Below are 25,221 nucleotides of genomic sequence, written 5' to 3' on the forward strand. Positions count from 1 at the left end.
GGGCAGCCTTACTGCCACGTGCAGACTGACTGTAGGGAAGTGGCAGCCATTTTGCTGGCTTCAGTCTTCTGGATAGTAATAGGAAATGGCAGTCACTTCGAATAAGGAAGTATTCAAGTGACCAGGGGAGCAGCAATCAGGGAGAAGCAAATGGGATAGTTTGCAAACAGTTTACTAGGAGCAAGAGGAAGAAGGGGAAGAGGAACCAGGCACCAAGCACCAGATTCTGCTCTGGGAAGGTAAGCAAGCCAGGGTTGCCTGCTTAGCTTGCTGAGGGTTGTTTGGTGGGTCGTGTGCAGGTGTGTGCTCTGAGCATCCCAGTGATTGCTAATTGATTGCTGCCTGGGTGTAACAAAGGAGCCTAGCTAGTCCAAGCCCAGGAGAGATATATAAGGGAGAATCAAACAGGACAGTTTGCTAACCCCATCTTTTAAGGGGAACCTGTAAGGTAAGATTATTTCTGTTAATATGTAATTAAACCTGACTAGCCTACATAGTTTTATTTTAAGCAGCTAAAAAATCAGTAGTTAGATCTATACTTAGCCCCTTGTTTAACTACAATCCAGAGTGAGGGGGAATTTTCCTGGAAAAATCTCTCTCACATTCCTTCATTGTAAGCTTGCTGAGAAGATAGAGGTTTGCAGGGAAAGGGGAGCCCTTCAGGATCAAGGGACAGCAAACAGGTCAGCTACAGAGCAGTTTGCTAGGGAAGGTCTGCTTGGAAGGAAAGGCAGGAAGTGAGAGGCAGCAGATTAGAAGACCCAGAGGAATGGCTGGAGGATGTTGCAATCCCAGAGTCACTGCCACTTCCAGCTCTTCTTCTGCTTGTGCCTATGAGGTGTCTGTCCAGGCAGGACTGCACACCATCCAGGCTCCCACCCAGGTGCTGGTTTGGTGCTGTGCAGACTGCAGCTTGAGGATTCTTTCCAGTTTCAGCCGGGTGGGGGAGCGCCTGCGGTGTGAGCGATGCCTTCTGGTGGTGCCCCTCAGGAAGCAGGCAAGACAGCTATGGGAGGGGTAGCAATGCTCCGAAGCATCCTCCTCCATGGGGACTTCATGAATTCCATGCTGGAGGAAACCTCTAGGACTGGAGGAAGGACTGCCTCAGGCGGTTCTAGAAAAGGAAGAGGGCATGGACTCCTAGGAAGGTGGAAGATGAGAAACTTGTGACCTGTGGCAGCAAGAAGTTATCCCCACCTGTAGTGGTTTGCTTAGAGAACAGATATGGAGCGCTGGCAACAGAGGAGGAGGAGCACATTCTGTTGGTGGAAGAGGCCAGACCACTGCCACAAAGAAGAAGCGATGAGTGGTGGTGGTTGGAGATGCCCTTCTACAGGAGATGGAGGGGTCTATCTACCAGATGGATCTGTTGTCAGGGGAGGTCTGCTGCTTGCCTGGAGCCCAGATCTGAAATGTCAGAGGTTTACCAAGACTTGTCTAACCCTCTGACTACAACCCCATGCTGCTCATCCATGTGTGCACCAATGATATTGCCAGGGGTGACCCTGAGCAGAACAAGAGTGACTGCAGGGCTCTGGGTGTAAGAGTGAAGGGGACTGGAGCACAGGTGTTGTTCTTGATCCTTCCAGTTGAGGGGAAGGGCTTAGGCAGGAGTGAATGCATCTTATAGATCAATGCATGGCTGCGCAGGTGTGAGGGAGGGACCACAAGGAGGAGCAGACAATAGGGGAGGCCTTCTCATTTGTCCTGAGAAATCAGGGCGATTGGCTAGTTACCTCAGATGCCCGTAAACCAGGGGTAGGCAATTATTTCAGCTGGAGGGACACTTAACAAGTTTTGGTGAGCTATCAAGGGCCGCAAGGGTAGCCCTGTCCCTTGACAGGTGCCCCCCCGGGTCACCTTCTTGGAACTGGACATCCTGCCCCCTAACCCCTAACCTTTGCCACTGGAAGTCCCTCCCCTTGCCCTGGAAGTATTCCTTTTGGCAAGAGATTTGCCATCTTGGAACTGGAAGAAACCCACCAAATTATATTGTAAAAAGAAAATGTCTACTGCAACATACATTCATTTGATTTCAAAAAATATTTGTCCTGATTTTATGTGTGTTTGCATAGTGTACATAGAGTTCATTGCATACTAGCTTAAAGTAAGTCTTACTTTTGTATACTGTAGGGGGTATGGGTGGATGAGTGCAGGGTTTGTAGGGGGCTGTGGGTGTGTGTGTGTGTGTGGGAGGGTGTGGATGTATGTGTGGTGTTTGTAGCAGGTGGATAAGTGTGGTGGGTGTGGGTGGGTATGGGGTTTGTGGGGGGCTGTGAGTGTGTGGAGGTAGGGTGGCTAGGGGGTTGTGGCATGTGTGGAGGGGGAGGGTGGCTGGGGTGTGCATTGGAGGATGTGGGTGTGAGGGGGGGGGTATGGGTACGTGTGTGTGTGTGTGTGTGTGTGTGTGTGTGTGTGTGTGTGGGGACCCCCCCCTACGAACATGCCCCCCTCCTTCATTGCACACAGCCCCTACCAACAACAGGAGCAGGAGGGGGAAAGGCCTTGGGACACTCATGGCCTGTGGCAGGTGGAGACCCCTAGTGGTGTGCAATCCTGGCACACCCCAGGACTGCAAGTGGCCAAGCTGCCAGCAGGGAGAGGGGGGGAGCCAGCCCAGCTCCATAGAGCCCCTGCCAGCTCGGGCTCCACACCCCTGCTGCCCCACCCTGGGACCCCACTGGCCCTGGCCCCGGGGCATTGGTACGGGCCCTGTGCTCCCACCCTGCTGATGCTGTGCTTCCACCTGCCCATTCACTGCCACTTCCCTCCCCTGCCTGCAGCTGCTGCCACCACCATTTCCCCCCATACTGCCTTTCCTCTGCCACTTCCCTACCTTCCCACCTGCTGCCGCCACTCCCGATCTCGCCCAAATGATGCTGCAGCAGCACGCAGTTCCCAGCCCATGATTCCTGGCTGGCTCCTGCTGCGCTGTGCATGTTATTTTTACTTTTAAAGTCAGACAGCTATACATTTCTTGATGAAATCAAGAATGTTTAATAAGACAGTAATAGACCAGCCTCTCAATGCTTTTTGGTTTTATGTACTTATTTTAGAATTTAAAGGCAGAAGCAGCATTGTTGTTATATCCAGTAGCGGATCCAGAGGGGGTGATCACAGTGATGTGATCACACCCCACTTTCTGACCATGCCACAAAAGCAGCAGCCAGGGACTTTTTTTAAGTCCCTCAAGCAGGTAAAAAAATTTCCCCTCCCTTCCTCTCCATGCTCATAGACACATCCTCTGCCCTTTCCTCCCCTTCTCCCACCTCCACTTCACTTCCTCTGCCAGCTACTGTTACTGTCCCTCCTGTCCAGGGCCAGGGGGAGGCTCCAGAACCAGGCCATACAGGGCCTGGGCTCAGCCCAGGACACCAGGGACAGTGGGCAAGTTCCCCCTCCCTGCTGGGTCCCACTGGGTATTCCCAGCTAGTCTGGGAGCAAACACAGGGAGGGAGAATGCCTCCCACTACCATTACTGTCCCAAGCTGAGCCTAGCCACTGTGCAGTCCAGCTGGAGTGGGCAGAAGTGGTTCTGGAGCTTCCCTCACCCAGTGGACAGTGGGGACAGTGGCAGCAGCAGATAGGGGAAGGGCAGGGAAGAGAAGGGGACCTGCTTCCGAGCCAGGAGGAAAAGGGAGGGATTTCTACCAGCTTTGGGGACTTAGTCACAGATCACTGCTCCTGTGGTGTGGTCTGCTCACCCTGGTATGGGGAGGAAGTCTGGGAAGGGGGTGCAGCCCCCTCTGCAGTGCCAGTTGCTGCTTCTGCACTCCCCTTTGCAGAATCCTGGATCTACTTCTATTTGTATCTAGTCCAGCAGAGGTCCCAAAGCTATGCCCCAGGGGCCAGATCTGGGCTATGGAGTTGTTGTATCTAGATCACCAGTGGGCTAGCAGAAGTTATGAGGGCAAGGCAGGGGGTGGGCCCTGCCGCAGAATCCAGGGCCCTTGCGTCCTGATGGACATGGCTATTGGTGGCAGGGGGGTGAGCAAGGGATGTTCAGTTACAGTACTCACTTGCCCTGTGGCCCCTGGATCCTTGCCACCCCACCACCACCACTTGGCTCCACTACCACCACCAGATCCACCACAGCTGCTTCTGGCCCCACAGATCCAGCCCATGGGAACCCTGTGTCTGGATCCAGCTCGGGGTCCCAGGTGAGTTTGACAGCCAGCCTAAAATGCATAACCCATACTGAAATAATTAATACCATTATGCAGAAAGAGTTCTCATCTGTTAAAATCCTTTTTTATTTCTATCTATCTATCTAATTTATTTATTTATTTATTTGTATCATGAGTTTTTCTTCAGTGTACAAAAGATTCTATCTTTATCACACTCAGGATCAGGGATAGACAGATTTACTGAGTGTTGGTCAAATACTGCTTTATCTTAGGCATTGTGGATTAGTGTGCTTCTAAATTTCAGATGAGTAACACTTTAAATTTTGCTAATGGATAGATTAGACTTCAGTGTGTTAATACTCTCTTGTAAAATGCTGTAAGTTTTTATTCTTTGTGGCTTAAACATTTTGCAGGAAAAGAGCATTACCATTTACTAACCTGAATTATGTTATATAGGTATTGTCTTTATTTTAAGCACTTAATATATAAATGATCGTCAAGAAAAATGTTTGAAAGTGGAGATGTATGTCATTGTAGTTCTGACTTTTGGCTTTGCCACAGGAGTAGATATTTCTGAATCGGTGTATTTGCCCTGCTGTGCTAGTGATTATTATTTTTTTTTTTTTTTAATTAGAACTCCTCAGTGGGGTTGCCTCTTCACTGTGAGGTTGATCCCTTATAAAATAGGCTGATATACTGGTTTAATCTATTAATAAATAATTACACTATAAATGTAATAACTGACTGCTCATCCACTATGCAGACCTCTTGATTCTCTTAACACTATTAGGGTTTAAATAAGTTTCTTAGAAGTATGCATAATGTGAATTAGAATCTCTTACCATTATTGCACTGTTGGGGAATACTTCTGAAGTTTCATTACTTTTCCCCTTGCCTTGCAGGCTTATGTGAAGCAAAAGCCTATCGCAGTTTTCAAAGCCAGTTTGAGCTAAATATAAGCTTTCTTTTTCATTACTTTTTGGTTACTGTGGCAGAGAAGCTAATATGTTTTTAATAAGAGGTGGTTACTGAATTTATTGGATATGCCACTGTTAACAGTTGCTAATGATGGAAGAATTCAGGAGGTTTTTAAAGAAATTAACTGATCACAATTTGGAGAGTACTATTAAAGGATTAGAAGCTTCTCTTAACTGCTGAGAATTAAAGTGATAAAAATCTCATATGTATCCACTGCTTAACCAACTACGTGTGTGGGCTAATTCCTTGAAAAGGCATTTTTCCAATCTGGAAGGCATTATCATTAGAAATAATGTGTTTCAAAAGTTAACATTAGAGTTCATTTAAATTTAGAGGCTAGCATTGAGTTAACTATTTTAAATGTATAATGCTCACCCTCCAACAAAAATTTATACTTTAAGAGTATGTCCAGACAAGTGTGCATGTGTGCTTTGTGATACCTCAAAGGCTTTTGAGACACTGTAAAACGTATGTGGCACGTGGGAAAAGGTTCACTGCACTGCGTATTTGCAGCACGGAGCCAAAATTGGATACTGGGAGATCCTGATATCCAAAAAGAGAAAGGGGGGGCAGTGCACATGGCTACGCTCCAGCTGTTGGCCAGGCTCCATGCACCCAAATCATCACCATTGCCATCATAGATCTATTGCACTTTTAATGGTCACACAACTATTTAAAGCTACATAGTTATTGTTAAAGTGACTTTCCACTAGTAAAATTGAAGGTTTTTAATTTTTTCATGTATATATCTGGGACTTTGTAAATCAACCTCTCAGTCTGCGTACAAACACAGTAATAGTTTTGACTTCCTTGTGACAGCGCATACAAGTATAAATCAACATATTTGTATCTGCAGGACTGACCTCTGAATTAGCTACTCTGTTTTATCTTTCAGTATTAGGTTTGTACTTAGTGTCAGTAACAAAGACTTAAGCTCCACAAGAGATATGTCTCTGAGTATAGCAGAAATCAGTGCTGTAAGGTTAGGGTAACTGGGTAAGTAGGCTGATAAGTAATTATGATAAGAAGGTTAAAGGTAATTAGTAGCCACAGTACATGGCTAAAGTTGGGATACCTTGATTTCTTTGTTCTCAATTTTTTCCAATTGACAGTCTCTTACATCTAGAATTTGCCATTAGAAGAAGCAATACTTGTTAATGCTATTATGCTCACAGTAATTGGTGGTAAAGGATACTGAGGACAGAAGATAAGATAAACAAAATGTTGTTGTTTGCTGGTAAAAAAGGCTTATGTTATAGGTTTTAGGACAATGGCATGTTTTAAATTTTGGCAATAGATTAAATGGATACTAATAAATAGTTTAGGTCTAAAACTTAGCTTTTCATATTTGACTAAGAAATACAAAACCAGCATTCATACAAAATAAAAATAGAGCTGGACAGCCATAAGTGACTGAGAAGGATGGCTGGCAGTAAAGGAAGGCACAGACTATCAGTTGGCTGAACCTATGATAATAATTTTGAACACCAACTGTTAACTTAGTATGGGAGATGTAGAGGAATGCCTGGGTCCCAAGAAAAGGGGAAAATGCCTTCAGGGAGGACCAGATGTCTCCCTACTGCCTATTTCTTGCCTGTGCAGGGTGGTCTTTTATTCACCTCAGGTAGTCAAGAGAGCACAGGTTCTCACATCAGTTTCTTTCAGGTATGTTTGCACAGCTCAATGCAGGTCGATGAGGAGATACTGGCTTATCTTTCAGTTCTTGATGGATCTATGGTGGAGAAGGGGAAAGAGGATGCACTGTTCTTTTAGTAGTTCAATGGAACTGAGTAATCCCCTGGAACCAGCTGGTTCTGCTGATCCCAAACTGAAGGAAGTGTCATAACCCTAATGTAGTAGCTAGGTAGTTAACAAGCTAAAGATTAGGGATATTCAACCACTGACCCACAGGCCAGATCCGACTCCTGGCATGTCATTCAGCCCATGGGCTTCCCATAGGTCCATGGGGAGCACTATGGTATGTGATCCTGCACGCTAGATTGGGAACACAAGGTCCAATCCTGGAAGGGGGGGCGGGGGCAGGTAGATGTGACACAAGGGCTTGGGGCCCACTCCTAGCTTGCAGAGCTAAGTCAAGGCATTGTGGGGCCCCAAAGCCCAATCCTGTCACAAGGGGCCAGGTGGAGACAGTGTGGAGCCCCAGAGCTCGACTCCCACATGTGGTAGCACAGTACCCCAGAGCCCTATTCTAGCATGTGAGGCTGGGTGGACATGGTGTGGGGCCCCAGAGCATGGCCATGGCTTTCAGTGCTGGGCAGGGGTGGCACAGGGCCCCAGAACCCAATTCCAGCATGCAAGGCTAAGTGAGAGCAATATAGAGCCCCAGAGCCCAATCCTGGCACGAGGATGAGTGATGGCAGCATAAAGTTCATTTTTACTTCAGCACTCTAAGGTAAGGACAGTGTCCTAGAGCTTGCTGGGTTATTTTTGGAAAGTCCAGTAGTGAGGTTTTTCTCTTGAAGGATGCTGATGTTGTACCTAAACCTTGGTTTTCTTTAAATCTAAGAACATTTAAAAAATACACTGCAGCATTCACGTGGCTCTCAGGGGAGTAGCATCTTAACCACTACTTTTAATTAATTCCTTTTAGTTTGCAAATGAATCTTGCTCCTTCATGAAGAACAAATGCAAGATCAGCAGGGATGCCACATCTATGAGAGCATTTTGAAACCAGAATGGTGTATGTCTAAGTGTGCAGTTTTCTACAGCCTAGACTTAGCTAATAACTTCTCCTGCTCCCCACTCCCGAGGAAAACAAAGGAAAGTTGATTCTTGTGTATACATGATTCCAGATCATGCAAATATACTGTTTTTTCTGCCTGCCTGCATTTCTGTTCCTAATGTGATAGTGGAGCTGCAGTAAAAGATTATATCTAGTATTGTACAACTAGAGCCATGTGTACAGACATTCTAATGCTGAGGCACTGAAGAGTAGGAGAGCTGTGGGGGATCCTGTACACACATCTTGGTGTGCTCTGCAGGCTCCCTTAGCCTGCCTGGAGACAGATGGCAGGAGTACATAGGGCAGACTCCATTGGCTGATTCAAGCTTCTATGGTTTACCTGTGGTTTTCCTGCCATACAGTGTGTGCAGCAGAGTCCAATAAACAACACACTGTTTCCCTGGGAAGGGAGGGAGGAATCTTGGAGACTATGCTCTCTGTTGAAAGAAGCCACAGAACGTACAGACATTTACTCTCCCAGAACAAACTCTCTTGGGAGTGATTAAACCTTGGTTGTTCCCAGGTTGTTTTTCTCTTGGAGCATCCATTTTTATTCTAGGATAAAAATGATAAATGTTTGCACACTCATGGTTTCTCCTGGAAGAGCAGAGACTCTCCCAGGACAAACTGAATGTTTAGACGAGGCCAAAGATAGTGCTTCTTGCCTCTGAGAGCTTGCATAGGTGCCAGACAAGTTGGAGCAGATGAATGCAACATATAAATAGTATTTTGTTAGTCTATGAGGATCAGAACAAGAAAATGAATAGTTTGGTTAAAGTTCCCTTGCTCTAAGCTTGTACCTTGTCTTTGCTCAATCCACATAACAATTCCATTAACTTTTAAACCCTGTAGTCTTTAGTATTTTGGGGATGTTGCTTACAGATGCCATAATCCAAACTGAATTATTTTAATCTTAATAGAACCACATATGTCCTGTAATGACGACTTCAAATGACCTTTCCTGGTCCAGGTTGGACATCTAGGCTGCTTACAGATGTAAAACAAAAAAAAAATGGTGCTTTACTTTAAACTCCTTGCACCTCCACACAAACCCCAGTGCATGATCAGAAGAGGTACTGTGTTAGCTGAACTCAGCTTGCCCAACATCTGTATAAATCAGGCACTTTAGCAGGGCTTTTTTAGCACTTTTATCTAAAACTGATTCAATCAGGTATTAGATAAAAGTACCAAAAAGCCCTGCTGAAGCACCTGGTCTATACAGATGCTGAAGAGCTGGGTTGAACTAACATGCTACTTCTTCCAGTAAAGCGCTGGGTGTGTGTGGGTTCCCCCCCCCCCCCACCTGTCAGCACCCCTAAAGTCCATTAGTAGAAATTCTGTAATACATAATTAGAAATCCTTAAGTACTGTAATGTGAATGCCCCCCGGTTCCACCTGCTGTTACACACATTACAGCCTGTAGGGTTGATATCTGTTAATTTGGATTGCATCTCCCAGAAATCCTGCCGGGGCTGAGGGGCAAGGGAAAAAGGAAGAAGTTGAGGCTGGAGTAAAGGGAAGAGCGCATGGAACCTGGTCAGCCTTACACAGATGAATACACAGTGGAGTTGAACATCTCACTGGCTCACTCAGCCAGGACCGTGGACTGAAGGAGCTGGACTCAGACTTGGGAGCAGCAGCAAGCTGCAGTTTGAGTGCTCTAGGGACTAAAGGCTTGTTTGGGGATTCCTTTGGAGGTGAGGGGGAGAAATTAAGGTGCTGAATATACATTACCACTGTGTTAATATTTCTTTACCTTTTACCTTTCTAGGGAGGCGTTTCCTTTTGTATACCACAAATGGCCAAGTGAAGGCATGTGAAGTGGTACCAGAGAAGAATTTAACAGTAACTCCCAGAAGTGAGTAGATCACTAGCAAACTAAAAAGATGGTTCCATGAAGAAGAGAAGGGTTTATATGAATTTAAGTTTCCTGATAAATTGAGATTCCTAGTGGGAACTGCAATGGGTAGGAGCCACAGGGGTAAAATTCCACTGCTGTTCCTAACACATCAACAGAACAGGTTGTATATCAGGCACCATAATTGGGACGTTTAAGGCAGGTGTGGCTGTCTTGCAGGAGGACCCTGGATCAGAGAAGTTGGTTGCTATGGAGTACTGATCTCAGACAAGAGCCAAAATCTTAGAGAGACAGGTGATAACCTTCAGTGCAATGCAGGAAAATTTGAATGCGAGTTCCAGTTAAGTCATTGTGGCATGGGGGTGGTGCAAGAAGTCCTATTTGAGTATGAAGATTTGTACTTGGGCTTGGAGATCACAACCTAGATTTAGCAAAACACTGGATTAATAGTGGCAATGTCAAACAGAGGCCTCAAAGATAACCCATCCATTTCCAGCAAGAATTTGATCGGTAGCTGCAAGAGATGGAGGGAAGAGGCATCAGGCCCTCTGTCATCCCATGAGCTGCTCCTGTGGTGTTGGTGCAAAAGAAAGGGAGAGGTATGCAGGTCTATGTGGATTATTGTAGACTCTATGATGTTACTGTTAAGGATGCCTTAACAAATTGATGACATGCTAAACCTCCTGGCCAAAGCTCAGTGTTTCTCCACTCTTGATCTGGTAGTGGGTATGGCAGGTGGAAGTGCACCCAGAGGACAGAGCTAAGACCGCTTTCTACACTACAAAGGGACTTTGAGTTTCATGTTATGCCTTTTGGTTTATGTAATGCTCATAGAATATCATGTTAGCAGATATGCAAGAGACATCCTGCCTGGTATATCTGGATGATATCATTGTGATAGGCTGAAGCTTTTGGGAGCACTTGCAGAAACTGAAAGGAGTGTTTAAGAGGCAGAAGGAAGCCAACTTAAACCTGCTAAATGTCAGCTTTTCTTCAGGGAAGTGAACTTTTTGGGACATGTGATCTCCACATAGGGCATAGGTCCAAATCCAAAGAAAGTGAAGGCCTGAAGGTATTAAGTCCTGGCCAGTACCTCAAAATGTAACAGGACTGTGCAGCTTCTTGGGTTTAGCCTATTATAGAAGATTTATGGCAGATTTTGCTACCATTGTAATCCCCTACCTAAGCTCTCTAAGGTGAAGTTCATCTGGACCACAGCATGTCAAGATGCCTTTGTGTAGAGCTAAAGCAATGGTTAATGCAATCCCCTGTCTTGGAGTATACTGACCCTCAGTTACACTTCTTATTGAACACTGATGTAAGTGACACTGGCATGGGAACTGCTTTGTCACAAGCTGAAGGAGTCCAGGAAAAGATACTAGTCTATGCAAGCCTAGCCTTTAACAAACCTGAATACCAATATACAGCTACAAGACAGGAATTGCTTGCTGTGGTGACCTTTACCAAACATTTTCAACGCTTTCTTCTGGGGAGATGCTTCACATTAAGGACAGACCACAGTTCTCTTCAGTGACTACACAATTTCCAACAATCTCCAACCCCCAAGGGGTTGAATTCTTAATTCCAACTCAGAATGGCTGGCTGAGTTTGACTACCAAGTAATGCATCACCCTGGGAGATATCAACATTCTGGTGCTGCCCCCGTTGGTCTCACACAGTGGAAGCTGAACCTAAAGCTGAAGCGGCAGGGATACAGCCACTGTCAGTAGTGGAGACAGCTAGGGGTGAACCAACCCCAAATTCAAAAGAAGCCAGAAGGTTGGCAGATTGGTGTACAAGTTAACAGGAAGATGTTGACATTGAAGGTAGGAAGAAATTAATAAGATTAAAGAAATTTGATTCTGAGGAGTTCCCTGAAGAAGGGCAACGTCATCTGCACCTGAAGAGGTACCAGATAGTGTGGTCTGAGCTAAGCATTAGGCAGTGAGTACTGGTGTGACAGCTTCCAGAATTTGCCCAGAGACATTAGCCTATAGTGGTACCAGATAAGGAAATGCCAAAAATTCTGCAAGCTTCGCATGATTCCAATACTGGGGCACATTTGGGCATGGAGAAGGTCTTTCATAAGGTCCAGGCTTGGTATTTATGGTTAGGCTGGAGAAAATCTGTTAAAGACTGGTGCAGATTATGTGAGATGTGCAGAATCAAACCAGGAGGCAGGATCAATGCCAAAAGCTATGTAAGAAGTTCGGTGGCCCTTATACGGTCATCAGGGAATTGTCTGAGGTGTTATGAGCTGGCAAGCAGGGCAAGTGGACAACATTTGTAGTACACTATATAAATTAGATGAAATCCCATGTGTGTTCACAGAACAGAAACCCTGGCCTGACTAAGGAGCAAAGAAGGCCTGCTCATCGGCAGCCAAGATGTTGGCAGAGACTTTACAACTATGAACGCTGCGTGCCCTTGGCAGCTGGGGGGAGGCATGGCAAGCTCCTGCAGCGGCATTGTCGGCGGCAGGAGCATGGCGGTGGCAAGCAGGAAGCTCCTGTGGGCCGTGGCCAGCGACCACTTGCAGACATTGGTGGTGACCAGCAGTGCTCGCGGACTGCCCACAGATGCTGCCAGGGGGTGAGACGGGGCAAGCAGTGACCACACACAGGTGCCGCCGGCAGTGTTGGCGGTTCCTTTCTGCAGGGGGTGCACGTGCACCCCCTACACGTCGCCAGTGTTTACAACAGAACCCTCACCAATACAGCCCCCAGAAGGCCCAGTAGGGTGCTGCCAGAGGATGCTTCTGAAACAAGAAATGTAGGGTGGGATCCGTGGCCTGATGGGAATGAAGATGGTGAGGATGAACAAGTACTGGGGTAGGATCTAATCTGGGTACAACAGGGGATATCCAAAATTTACCAGAGCCAGTAAGGGTCTTCTAGGTAGGCTTAAGGATTACATAGTGTAACTTTAGTTGGATGTAGTATTTAGTACTTTTGGGATGTTGCTTACAGATATCAAAATGGAATTACTTTAATCTTAATAGAATCATACACATCCTGTAACAAAGACTTTAAATAACCTTCCTTGGTCCAGGTTGGACATCTAAAGTCCATTAGTAGAAATCCTGTAACGCATAATTAGAAATTCTTAAGTGTACACTGCTTTAGCCAGCATTGAAATGCATCCTCCGTAACAGAATGATTCCCTTTTTCTTCCCCTCAGGAGCATTGAAGATCAAGTAGCTATGTATATTTATACTTGGCTCGTTCCTCAGATTCTTACTAAACTCCAGAGGTAAAGTACACAGACATATTTTACAGCAAGGACTGCAAAATGGCAATCTATACTGCACCTGAAACGGGCCACGTAAGTTTGTGTAGCTTCCACCTCTTCCTTCTCTCTCCCCTTATTTTAAGAGTTAAAATTGAGTCCTAGCTGCTTCATAATTGAGCCTTGGTCTGGTGCCTCCCTTTAAACAGTGGGATCAGCAAACCAATCTTTTTACAAGGAAAAGGTAAGGAGCTGTCTGTTTAAAATTGCATGTATAAAATGTTGCCATATTGAAAAAGAAAATATTAAAGGCTGTTGCTTTGCCTGCAGTTTAATGTAGTCTAGAAGGAGATTCTCAAGTAGTATGAGGTAGCTGGTGATATAGTATTTCAAATACCTGAGCACAAGCACATTTTCTTGGCTGAAATCCCTTGCTTGTCTGTTGCTAGGTGGTGCTATGTATCACTAAGCAGAGAGAAACACTATAGCAGGAATCTGGTTGAGTCATGTAATGACTCTTCTCTTTGTAAACTAGTGGTAAGCATTCATTTAAAATGTACCTGGGGAAAAAACAAACCTAGCCTGTAAATGAGAAGATGCTGTGAAGGCAGAATGCTCCTAGGTTGTCATGTTATTGTGCTGATTTAAACAATATGTATATTTTAAAACTGAAGTGGTTTAATAACTTGAGTGAAGTTAGGGAAACAACTTAAGAGTCTGTAATATTTTGAATTAAGTCAAAAATTGATGGCTCTTTGATTTCAAGAATATCAGAGGGAAAAATAAATTTGATAACTTGTTGAATTTTAAAAACTTAAAGGTGGATTTTTTAGTGTAAATAAATACAACTGTATTTTAACCCATGCCCAATATGAAGTATGTATTGTTGTGTTGACATACAACAGTTTGAATGCTTCCTCATTAATATTCCCAGAAACAAAGCAACATTAAAATGGAGGTAACATAGGAGAATACAAATTGGTGATCATCAAAGAGAAAATGATCAGTGGTTTAATTTTTCTGGATTCAGTATAACTATGAGTTGAAGTGAGACTTAAATCAGAACATTTAAAACATAGAAATAGCAACTGTCTTGCACCAGTGCCAGTTTCAAACTGTCTTGGCTTTGTCTTATTCTTACCTGAAATCTCTTCTTAGATTCTGTAAGAGAATTTTTTCCAACCACTACACTGTGATACATGATTTTCTGGTTCCAGGATGTTTTCAGAGGGCCCGCAGAAATTGAGACTAAAGCTGTGTTGTCTAAGTAGGTCCCACTTTATGCTTCCTCCCAAGTTTGCAAATTAAGTATTTAAATATTATAGATACTAGAATCTAAAACCAGCAGAAAGCAAGAAGAATAAGTGATCTGAAGAAGAAAGAACAAGGTTGTTAAACAAAAACCAAATAGAAGTTGAAGAGTAGGCTCTGAGTCTCTAAGAGAAATCTGCACCAAGAGATAGGAGGGCGTTGAATGGTGTGTGTATTAAATCCTGCAACATGCATATAGATTGCACCCCAACACTGCAATGCTTGGTGATGGGATTAGCCAACCATGCATTGTTCTGGCCACTAGCCTTGACTTGCACATGTTTATCCTGTAGTAATTTAATTTAATTTTCACTTTGCAGATAGAACAATACCCACTGTACTTGTGTAACCAGTTTACCTAGTCTACCTATTCTCTTGTCTTCCATTCCAGCACTGGAACAGGCTACCCAGAGAGGTTGTAGAATCTCCATCCTTAAAGGTTTTAATGACCTAGATAGACAAAGCCTTGGTTGGGATGATCTGTTTGGGGATGGTCTTAATTTTCTATGATTCTCTCATGTATTGGTGGTACCAGGATTGATTAAAAACTGATTACTTAAAAATATATCTGCTTTTTCTTCTTTAAATGGGATTTTAAGTTGTTGGTTAAACTATGTTTTTCCTTTTTAAGAATAAACCTTTTTTAAAATGATATGTGAATTTAATATGTAATGTGTTTAAGGCTTAAATTAGATCTTTTAAAATTAAATATACTGAATTCATCACTGTCCAGACTCTGGAATAAACTCCCTCCAGAGGTGATGCAGTCACCTACCCTGGAGGTTTTCAAGAGGAGACTGGACAGTAACCCCGCAGGGGTCACCTAACCCCAGTTGCCTTCTTGCCTAGAGCAGCGGGGTTGGACCCAATGATCTGCAAGGTCCCTTTCAGCCCCTTACAATTATGAATCAACCTCAAATCAAAGAATTTGAAGTACAGGCTCTTGCTTCTCTATATAAAAGATAGGTTGTTCTTGATTCTAACTTTGGGGTCAAGTTTATAAATATGGCACAGCTGGTCATTAAAAAATTCTGTATTAAAAACTTCTATAGGGGACCTTGGAGTGTATAACTGGGTGCAAGTGACTAGCAAAGTTATTACAGGCAGTAGGATCATAGAAAATTAGGGCTGGAAGAGACCTCAGGAGGTCCTCTAGTCAAACACCCTGCTCAAATCAGAACCATCCCCAACTAGATCATCCCAGCCAAGGCTTTGTCTACCTGGGTCTTTAAACCCCCCACAAGGACACAGGTTCCACAACCCCTCTGGGATAACCTGTTCTAGTGTTTTACTACCCTCCTAGTGATGGTTTTTCCTAATATCTAGCCTAAACTTCCCTTACTGCAACTTGAGACCATTGCTCCTTGTTCCATCATCTGTTACCACTGAGAATGGTCTAGCTCAGTGGTTCCCAAACTGACAGATTGCACACCACCAATTTACAACAATACAACTTTAAGTACAATCAGCATATTTTTGTCATATAATAAGTCTGTTAACACAGACAACCTGTCAGTGGTATGCATACCACTGGTGGTACCCATACCGCAGATTGGGAACAGCTGGTCTAGCTCCATCCTCTTTTTGGAATTGTCCTTCAGGTAATTGAAGGCTGCTGTTAAATCACTCTCAATCTTCTCTTCTTTAAACTAAATAAGTCCAGGTCCCTGGAGCCTCTCTTCAGAAGTCACATGTCCCAGCCCCCTAACTATTTTCATTGCCCTCCACTAAACTCTCTCCAATTTGTCCCCATCCTTTCTGTAGTGGGGCCCCAAAACTGGACTCAGGACTCCAGATGTGGCCTCACCAGTGCCAAACAGAAGGGAAGAATCACTTTCCTCGATCTTCTGGAAGTGCTCCTACTAATGCAGCCCAGTATGCTGTTAGCCTTCTTGGCAACAAGGACACACTCTTGGCTCATACTCGGCTTATTGTCCACTGTAACCCCCAGGTACTCTTCTGCAGAGCTGCTGCTTAGCCAGTCAGTCCCCAGCCTCTAACAGTGCATGATATTGTTCTGTCCTAAGTGCAGGACTTTGCATTTGTCCATATTGAACCTCATGAAATTTCTTTTAATCCAATCCTCCAATGTGTTGGGGTCTCTCCAAATCCTGGTCCTACCCTTCAGTCTATTTACTACTCCCCCCAGCTTTGGTGTCATTTGCAAACTTGTTGATTGTGCATTCTATGCCATCTTATAAGTCATTGATAAAGATATTGAACAAAACTGGCCTCAAGACCAACCTGGGGCACTCCACTTGATACCAGCTGCCAACTAGGCATCGAGCTATGGACTACTACCCTCTGAGCCTGATGATCTAACCAGTTTTCTATCCACCTTACAGTCCAATCATCCAACCTGTACTTCCAGGGCTGTGACTCCAGTAGATGCTATCATGCGACTTGGTAGGAATTTTGAAAAATTTGGAAAATGTATCTAAGCTTGGAAAAATTTCTAAAATATCTTGATTTTTTTTTTTTTCTTTTTTCCAAGCTAACTTGAAATAATGAATGTAATTCTTTGTCTATTGTTAAATCATCTATTCAATAAATCCCTTAGTCATAAACATAAAAAAAGATAGATAAAAGAAATACATATCCCTAAAACATTAAGGGTTGGGGTTGTGTGTGTGTGTGTGTGTGTGTTTTTTTTTTTTGTTTGTTTGTTTTTTTTTTCCTCAGTAACAGTATATTTTATATGCTGTCTTGTATATAATTCAATTCCAATTACCATCCTAATGCTTGACACACATCATGAGCAGAATATTAATTACCTAGTAAATGAGCAATATACCATTTTCACTTGCTAACATACCAAAAAGTAAAATTAATAAAAAATTAAAAGGTTAAGCCATATAACTTATTAAATACATGGACACAATGTACTCTTCTAGGTAGCAAAACATTGCAAATATAAATTGTTACATTGTATTTAATGTTTTAATGGTTTTAACCTCCAATGAAAATGCACCCTTCTTCAGAAAATAACTGAAGTACCAATGGAAAAATTGATTAAAATTGATTATTTAAATCCAGGCTTTCCACTTAGTGATTGATTGTAAATTGCCTTGATTTACATCAGTCCACTCAGGCTGCTGCCTTCTGGACATATCCTCCTTTCATTGTATATTCCTTCTGAGGCAATATGAAATACCAGTGAATCCTGGGATCTCAGCAGCTATGTAAGCAGTCTGTATAGTAGGTGAGGATGTGCAAACATGATTGGTATTGATGTGAAAAAGTTGCTGTGAGGAGACAAGTCAACAATAACTTCTAGTTCCGTCAGAAGAGTGTATTACAGAATGGTTACAAAGCCATGACTGCTTTTGGTGTGGGCAGACCTCTAAGTTTCATTTACTTTCTGAAGAAGTCTGACATGTCTCTCTCTCTCACATCTAAACTAATGGCTGGATATTATTTACATAGGCAGTGACAGTGATTCTCAGCTAGCAAGGTGAGATTTATTTTTGTGATCGGCAGGATGAGCATATTTATATATTGTGGTACAAAATAAGTGGTGTAAGGAGAGAATATTTTGTGTAGTCAAAGTCCCATTTGAGTTGCATGGAAAAATAATAATAGAATCTTTAGAGTGAGGGAGATCTTTTATATGGAGGTTTGCAAAGGAGAGGGAAAATAACCACTCTCTAGAAGAAACCAATATTGCTATGGTTGAAGTAGATTGAAACAGGAGAGGGAGCCCTTGCTTCATGAGTTGGGAACCAAAGGGTATGGAGTTCTGCTTACCTAAGCCACAGAACAGAGTGAGAACTATACTTCTGCTCCTGGCTTAGTTCCCAAGTACAAACTAATTAATTGTTTTATGTAGTTCTTGTTTCTGAGCCTGGCTTTCCTCTTCCGATTTCTTCTACAATTCTATAATCAAGCTTTCTTCTCTCTGCTTTCCTTCCCACACCTATATGTGCTGGACTGTGGCTGTAGAAGTCGGGGTTAGAAGCAATGGCCTCAAACTGCAACGGAGGAACTTTAGGTTGGAGATCAGAAAGAACTTTCCGACTATGAGGGTTGTCAAGCATTAGAACAGGCCACTTAGAAAAGCTGTGGTATCTCTATCTGTGTGTATTTTCAAGAGCAGATTAGACAGATACTTGGCTGGGATGGTGTAACAACAGGACTGGCCCCTGAGGGTGGCTCCTTGCAGGGTTTTATCCTGATCTTGGCCCCCTATAGTGGGAAGTACCTCCCCATAGCCTTCACCACCCCTGTAGCCAGAAACAAAACCTCCAGTTTTAATGACCTATGGTAAGGGCCATTTTTTACCATGTAAAAAAACTCAGCCATTCTCAATTGCAGCTGGGTGCTTCTCTCCAGGCTCCTATTCTGTTTGGCTCCTATTCTTCCCAGCTGTGGCCCCCCTGGGCCTACTCATGGTTCCCATTGCCTCTCAGCTCTGTGCCAGGAGCTCTTCCCACTAGCATAGTTTGGACCAAACTGCCTGCTGCGGCTCAGGAGTTGTCAGCGACACTGATCAGTCAGACCAGCCTGGCCCCAGTACTGTCAGGGATTCTGATCAAGTAGACTAGTGCTGGCAGGGACTCTGAGGAACAGGCCATCCTGAGCCAAATACTGCAGCAGCCACACCTGCAGCAAGCCCCAGCTCTAATAACTCTGCTCCTGTTTAGGAGCAGAAAGTATCCAGACTGGCTGCTGGGAGCAGCACCTGTCTCTGTTTAACACCAGCTGTGGCTGTGGATCTGCAGGCCAATCAACAGTTCTGCTGGGGCAAGTCTTCTGTTTCCTGCACTCTGGTTCTCCTGACTCCTGATCTTGATTTTCAGCTTATTTCCATGCTTTGAATTTGGATTTCCCTGTAGTTCTATTTCCCAGCTCCTGACCTTGGTTTGGCTCTGTTTTTGGACTTCACCCTATGGATTCCCTCCAGATTGGTACTCAGCATCTGACCCCCAGATCCTGACCCTGGACTGTGTTATGTACTCAGCTTCTGGATTTCCCTCTGGCTTTTGTATATCACTTCTGCCCTTTGACCCAGGCTCAAGACCTGCTCCCCCTCAGCAGTCTTACCATTAGGCCAGACAGCTTATGCACCCGTCCTTTATAGCAGCAGAGTTGATACCTCCCTATCCTCTTCCAGTCACCTGGTCCTGATAGCCACAGGTGTGGTCCATGAGCTCCATGAGCAGCCTGCTCTCTTCAATTGCGTATGGCTCAGCTGAGCTGCAGTCCTTCTTACCTGCCTGTAGCTCTGTCCTCCTTGCTTATGGCCCAACTGACTCAAGTCCTCAAGGGCAGCTGGCCTTGACTCGGCTATCCCCAGCAAAGTGCAGCTCTAATCCTCTGTTTTACCCCCTCTTAAAGTAACAGTGGCCTTGGCCCTCTGTCACAGACCGTATAGTCCAGAACAATGCTGCTTTGAGCAGGGGGCTGACCTAGATGACCTTATGAGGTCCCTTCCAGCCCTACTTTCCTGTCACCTATGATCAGAGATGACCCAAGCAGGGTGTGGGGTCCCGTTCCTGGACACAAGGAAGCTGGTGGCAGATTCAGCAGCGGGGGTAGGAGTGCCGACCAGCTGAACCTGAAGCTGGTGATGGTGCGGAGTTACTGCAGGTGTAGCCGCAGCAACTCCATCTGGCCCTGCGGGGCCCCCCAAAGCATGGGGCCCGGGGCGGTCACCCCAATTTGCACCCCCAGGGATATCCCTGCCTATGATCAACCCCTGATTCACCTGTTGTCTAGAGTAAATATGCCTGTAGCAGGGAAACTCCAGGTATAGTGAGGGCTTTTAAAATTTCACTTCTAATGCTGCATGGCAAAGTGGGAAGTCCCCAACCAGCCACAGTGCTGGTCTCCCACTGCCTCTGGGCACATCATCTGTCTCTTTCATCTGCCATGCCTAGCTGTTAAGTAATTAGGCAGGAAGCTGCCCTTTGAGAGCCCTGATATCTAAGGGCCAAAAGTACACGCTCCTACCATCCCTTAACGTGTCCCATGCCTTGCAGATGTTTCTAACAGCTGTGCTCTGCTCTGGCCTGAGGCCAGGCCCAACTCAGCATGGTGTTAGGCCTCTTGTGTTTTGCTTTATTACAGGCAACACTTGTACCACCTCTCTCTCACTCCACTGGCTCTCACCCAGTCTCTTTCATACTGCCCTTCCTGGGCCTCACTCATACCACCCCTCCTTCCCCTGGGGCCACACTCTCTCTGCCCTATCCTAGGGGGGTCCTTGGGCTTGATTCCTTTCAGTCCCTGGCCAGCAAGCGTGCAGCCTTTTGGGTATCTCCCGCTACCCTCATATGAGCAAGTTCTGGGTAGTTCACAGAACACTGGTCTGACTCAGCCTCTGGTCTCTCACTGGGTCCCTCACCCAGTTGCTGTTAGTCAAGGGGCTCCTGACTCACCCCATTGTTTACCTGACCTGCAGCTCCTCCTCTGCCACCTCTCCCCACATCAACCTCAGGCCCACCTGCGGCCTCAGGAGCCCGAAGGCTTAACTGCACCTAACTTGGCTGCAGGACCTACTCTCAAGCTCCCTGCTCACAGGGACCCAACTCACGCCCCTTACCATGTTCGCAGGGCCTCACAATTGCCACTCTCAGCTCACCCCTCTCTCCAGGGCCTCACAACTGCCACTGTTGTGCAGGTCTTCAGGCCCTGCTCTGCACCCCACTCGGCACCTCTGCCTCCACTGAGGCCCATACTCTGCCCCCGTCTCTGGGGCCTGGGGTCAAACCCCCCCGCAGGCTAGATGCACTCATCAGTGTGCCTGGCCCACAACTCTCTCCGGGGTCTTGTATCCCGGATGGGCTCAGGTGGCCACAGCTATGCCTGGCCCCATTCCTACTTTCTGGGGTCTTACACCCCACAGGTATCAGGTGCCACACTGGGGCATGTCTGGCCCTCTATTGCCTCTGGTATAAATAACCCACCCAAAGGTGGGGGCTGGGGTTAAGGCGCCCTTCCTCGCATTTCACCGGGGAGGTAACTGGCCTGGCATTTCCTGGAGGCTCCTGCACCACTAGAAGCCCCACCAGGCCACCCTTCCCTAGCAGGGTACAGTTTCAAGTCATGCCCAGGACCAGGAATCTCCATGCCATCCCCATAAGCTGCTGCCCTTACCTCCTAGTTATTGCAGGACCAGCAGCTCCACCAGGAGACATTTCTTCCACGGCATCAGGCAGCAAACTGCTGCCTCCAGCTCTGCTGGCCTGGGTCTAAGCTGGGCACTCATCAGAGCTGGGGAAGCACCTGCTGCCAGCTCTTAAAGTGGCAGACACCAGATGTGCTCTGGCACCCACCTTCCCCACCTTAAAATGGTTCCTGGGGGAGGCTTTTCCCTGCTTCTCCACAAGCAAGCTCCCATAGAGCTTGTTAAAGCCCCAGTGGCAAGCACCCCACTGGTGCTCCGCCATATACCTTCCTCCTTAAAAAAATGAACCTCAGGGTATCTCCTAGCTGCCTTCACTGCTGGCTCTTCTCAAGCCTGCTGCAACTCAAGTCACATGGTAAGCACCCCAACTGTGCTCTACCACATGGTGTTATAATGATTACTGCTGCTCAGTGCTGTGCTGAAGCAGTCCTCCAAAGTTCAATCCTTCTAGCAGACTGCTAGGTGTACAACAACTTGGAGGCAAACCTTGAAGAAGCTTCAAGTGTTAGACCCTTTATGGCCTAGCTCTGGTAGATGTTAACAACCATTCAGTCAAGTGGTTAAAGTTTAAAGGTATATCACTAGAGCTGGAAAGGATAAAGGTGTAGATACTCAGGGCACAAAACTACCCATTTGTGCCTCTGCCAGTCGCTCATGTTTCTCCACAGCTTCCACACAGACTTGGATCTGGCTGCAAAGTCTGATAGTCACAGCACATTCCCCAGCTACTCCATAATTCATGGGATCATTGAGGAACTAATTGTTTTAGTAAATAAATTAATGAAACAATGTATCAGGATTAAAAATATCAACAGATTCCAAAGGTGGGGCAGTATGTGGCAAAAATATAATGTAAAAGTCCCTGGAAATGAAGCGTGTTCTTCTTACCATGGTGCAGAAAACCCTATCACAGGTATCCAATGGACCAGGATATTTTTTCTATAGAATTGGATTATAGTTGAAAAAATAGTCAATTTATTTTCTTACTCTGAGAGGGGCTCAAACTGTAGGGATTATCAAGACCTCAGAATGTCCTTTTGGTTTAAAGAAGTAATTCTCAACATTTTTTCAAAAGCAGCAATCCATAACTTTTCTGAATTTAGCAGCGCTCCTTTTAAAAAAATAATAATTTTACTCATTTTTTTTACTACAGAAAAATAATAGAGCGATATTTGTGTTGCAAAAAACTCAAAGCCCATACCAGGTTGGAATGTTTTTGACACTATGAATTTGTATTGGAAATCTCTGGGCAGGGCCATCCCTGGGGGGTGCGAATAGGGGCGACTGCCCTGGGCCCCACACTTTGCAGGGCCCTGCAGAGTAGGGCAGAGCAGTGGCAGCATGGAGCTGGGCGGAGTGGTGGCTCCGTGTCCAGCCAGTTGCTTTCCAGGCCCCAACCCTCCCCCGCCACTGCTGTCACTGCTGCCAAAGGTGGCGGGAGCTTCTTCGGGTCCAGGGCCCATGGGATCAAAGTGGGGGTAGGGCCCCACAGCCTGTTCGGGTTAGCTCTGTCTCTGGATTTATCTTGTGAATCATGTGTAGGGGTTTGCACACCTAACAGTGTTAATATTGTGTGGTGGCATGTGGCACTCTTAATAGGATCTCATGGCACCATAGGATGCTGCAGCATCCCAGTTGAAAATCACTGGTTTAAAGGAACCATATATTAATGGCAAGATCAGCAAACCTGAGCATCTTCAATTTTTTCAGTTGGAGGGGAAAGAAATATTTAGTTTTCTAATTAATAGAACATTTGTTTTTAACACAGATAAAAGCAAGGATCTAAGTCTGACTTCAGACACAGGGTATTAAAAGTTTTAAAATTAACAAACAGGGCTTCAACAGTTTCAACAGGAACTTTTATTTTTCAGAAATCTTTAAACTCTACTTGTTTATTATTATTATTTTGACAGAGAATGGTTTGGGGAAGATTTCTGCAGAGTGGCCATGATCCATTATTTGTGCAAATGTTAACAAGCAAGGCTGTGATTTAGAACTCAGAATTGCTGAGTAAATGAGTAAGTTAAAAAAAGCTGATCATTAAAAAGGGAGTTCAGGGGAGGGGGAAATAACAATCATCCATCTTGTGAGAGGTAAAATAATGTGCTCAACAATTTAATGTGATTTTGGTAACTCTAGTACATTTCTAAAGCGTGCTTTGTGTGGTAAGAACTCTTAAAATTGCATCTGCTCAAAAGGTTAACTCACCATCATCATCATCATGTTTTTGAATAACAGTAAAACATTTATCTTGCATGCATAAAGAGTCATTTGGAAACTGCTGTTTGAGTGAATGTAAAAATGTAGCAGGATTGTTTGTATGTGTTAATGAATTCATATAAACAAATGTGGAACAATAAATGTCAACTTTAACCTTTAGCTTGAAGTTCTGTACAAGGCCCAAGGGAGTGATGGATAAGACAGAAGTAGAACTGAAACAGTCTGTCAGTTCTTCATAAAATGAAGTTTACTTTTGGTTCAAAATAATTTGAAACTTCTTTTGTTAACTGGAATGCAAGGTAGGAATAGTTCTATAGTTTCAATAGTTCTATAGTCTTCTATGGATAAATCAATATTATCATTAAAGGTTTTCCTCTTACCCATGTTGTTTGAACAAAGGTTGCTTATGGACATAAGGAGAATGTTGTATAATGATTTAGAATTAGAAAACCATTGAATGACTTTACTATGACAGAATGACAGAATTGCTATCCCTTAAAAATAAAATGTGAAATGAAAACAATAGGAACAAACCTGTAAACCCAGGATTCAAATTTAGGAAGAAGTGGGACAAAGTACATTTTTTTGCTAAAATAATCAATTCAGTCAGCAAATATATATATTATAGTACTAGAGTTCCTAAGCCATGGATTCATTTAAATAATGTGTAGACTGTTCTTAAACATTTTACCAGGTTACATCCTTATTTATTAGGCATAAAAATCCAGAGAATGACAAGTTGTTATTGGATTATATACATTCCTTTAACATAAATCAGGAGTTTAAAGTTTTATGACCTTTTAATGCAGACTGAAATTTGTTTTTAACTGGCTGTCACATTATGTAACTATCTGTTTCGACTAGTAAAAGTACTACTTACTGGGTTTGGGTCTTGCTACACTTATGCTAAATTGAACCAATAATTCTGAAACTTATTTAGCTAATTGGAAGGCAAGGGGGAAATGTCAATCATTAATCATTGTTTTCCATTTTCATATAACCCTTTACAAAATCATTATAGAGACATGATTGTCATTAAGCAATATCTTAGTTGGAAGTGGCAGATAAAAGCATGGCATTATCAAATACTCCCAGTGTTTGGATTTTAACAGAGGTATTTCTCTTGGGTTTTTTTAAACTTAGGTCACAGAAGAGCATTAAAATGATTTTTGTTAGAAAAACCATTTTAAAATTAATGATGTTTTCAGTTGTCCATAATTTGTCATGTGTTAAACACACACATTTGTTTTATTTCTGCTTGCTTAGAACAAGCAAATCATACTGCTGAAAATGTTTGATTGAAAAAACAGACACACTATAAACTTATAGGCACAAGTAAAGTAATGTTCAAAGACATGGCAGGTGAGTTTGGGGGAGGCCAGAGGGACCACCGCAGCCCACCTCGGGGTACCCATGAAGCCAGAGAGCATGCGCCCTCCACAGCATGGGCCAAGGCGGCACGTGAGCAGGCGTTCGAAGCCAGGTGGGTGAAAAGATATTGAAGAGTACAGGTTAAAAGAGACCCCCAGGGTAGGGGAGAGCACCACCTCCCTTGGGAGCCCATGGGGTCTTCAAGAGGAGGTTAGATAAGCATCTAGCTGGGGTCATCTAGACCCAGCACTCTTTC

The 25,221-nt window shown here is 44.5% G+C and overlaps 1 long non-coding RNA gene across 4 annotated transcripts in view; it reads left to right on the forward strand.

Annotated features, from left to right (window-relative positions):
- Positions 1 to 25,221, forward strand: part of LOC102373052 — a 37,985-nt gene that overhangs the window by 1,412 nt on the left and 11,352 nt on the right. The window contains exons 1-4 of one of the 4 annotated variants that reach the window (XR_323406.3): positions 395 to 448; positions 9,620 to 9,706; positions 12,887 to 13,030; positions 16,591 to 16,651. This is a non-coding gene — a long non-coding RNA (uncharacterized LOC102373052). Of the gene's footprint in view, positions 1 to 76; positions 240 to 394; positions 449 to 9,619; positions 9,707 to 12,886; positions 13,031 to 16,590; positions 16,652 to 25,221 lie in introns of those variants that run through there. The other 3 variants (XR_001357748.2, XR_323404.3, XR_323405.3) reach the window with 3 other exon arrangements.

Source organism: Alligator sinensis, unplaced genomic scaffold (genome assembly GCF_000455745.1).
Source record: "Alligator sinensis unplaced genomic scaffold, ASM45574v1 scaffold221_1, whole genome shotgun sequence".
Classification (NCBI taxonomy): Eukaryota; Metazoa; Chordata; order Crocodylia; family Alligatoridae; genus Alligator; species Alligator sinensis.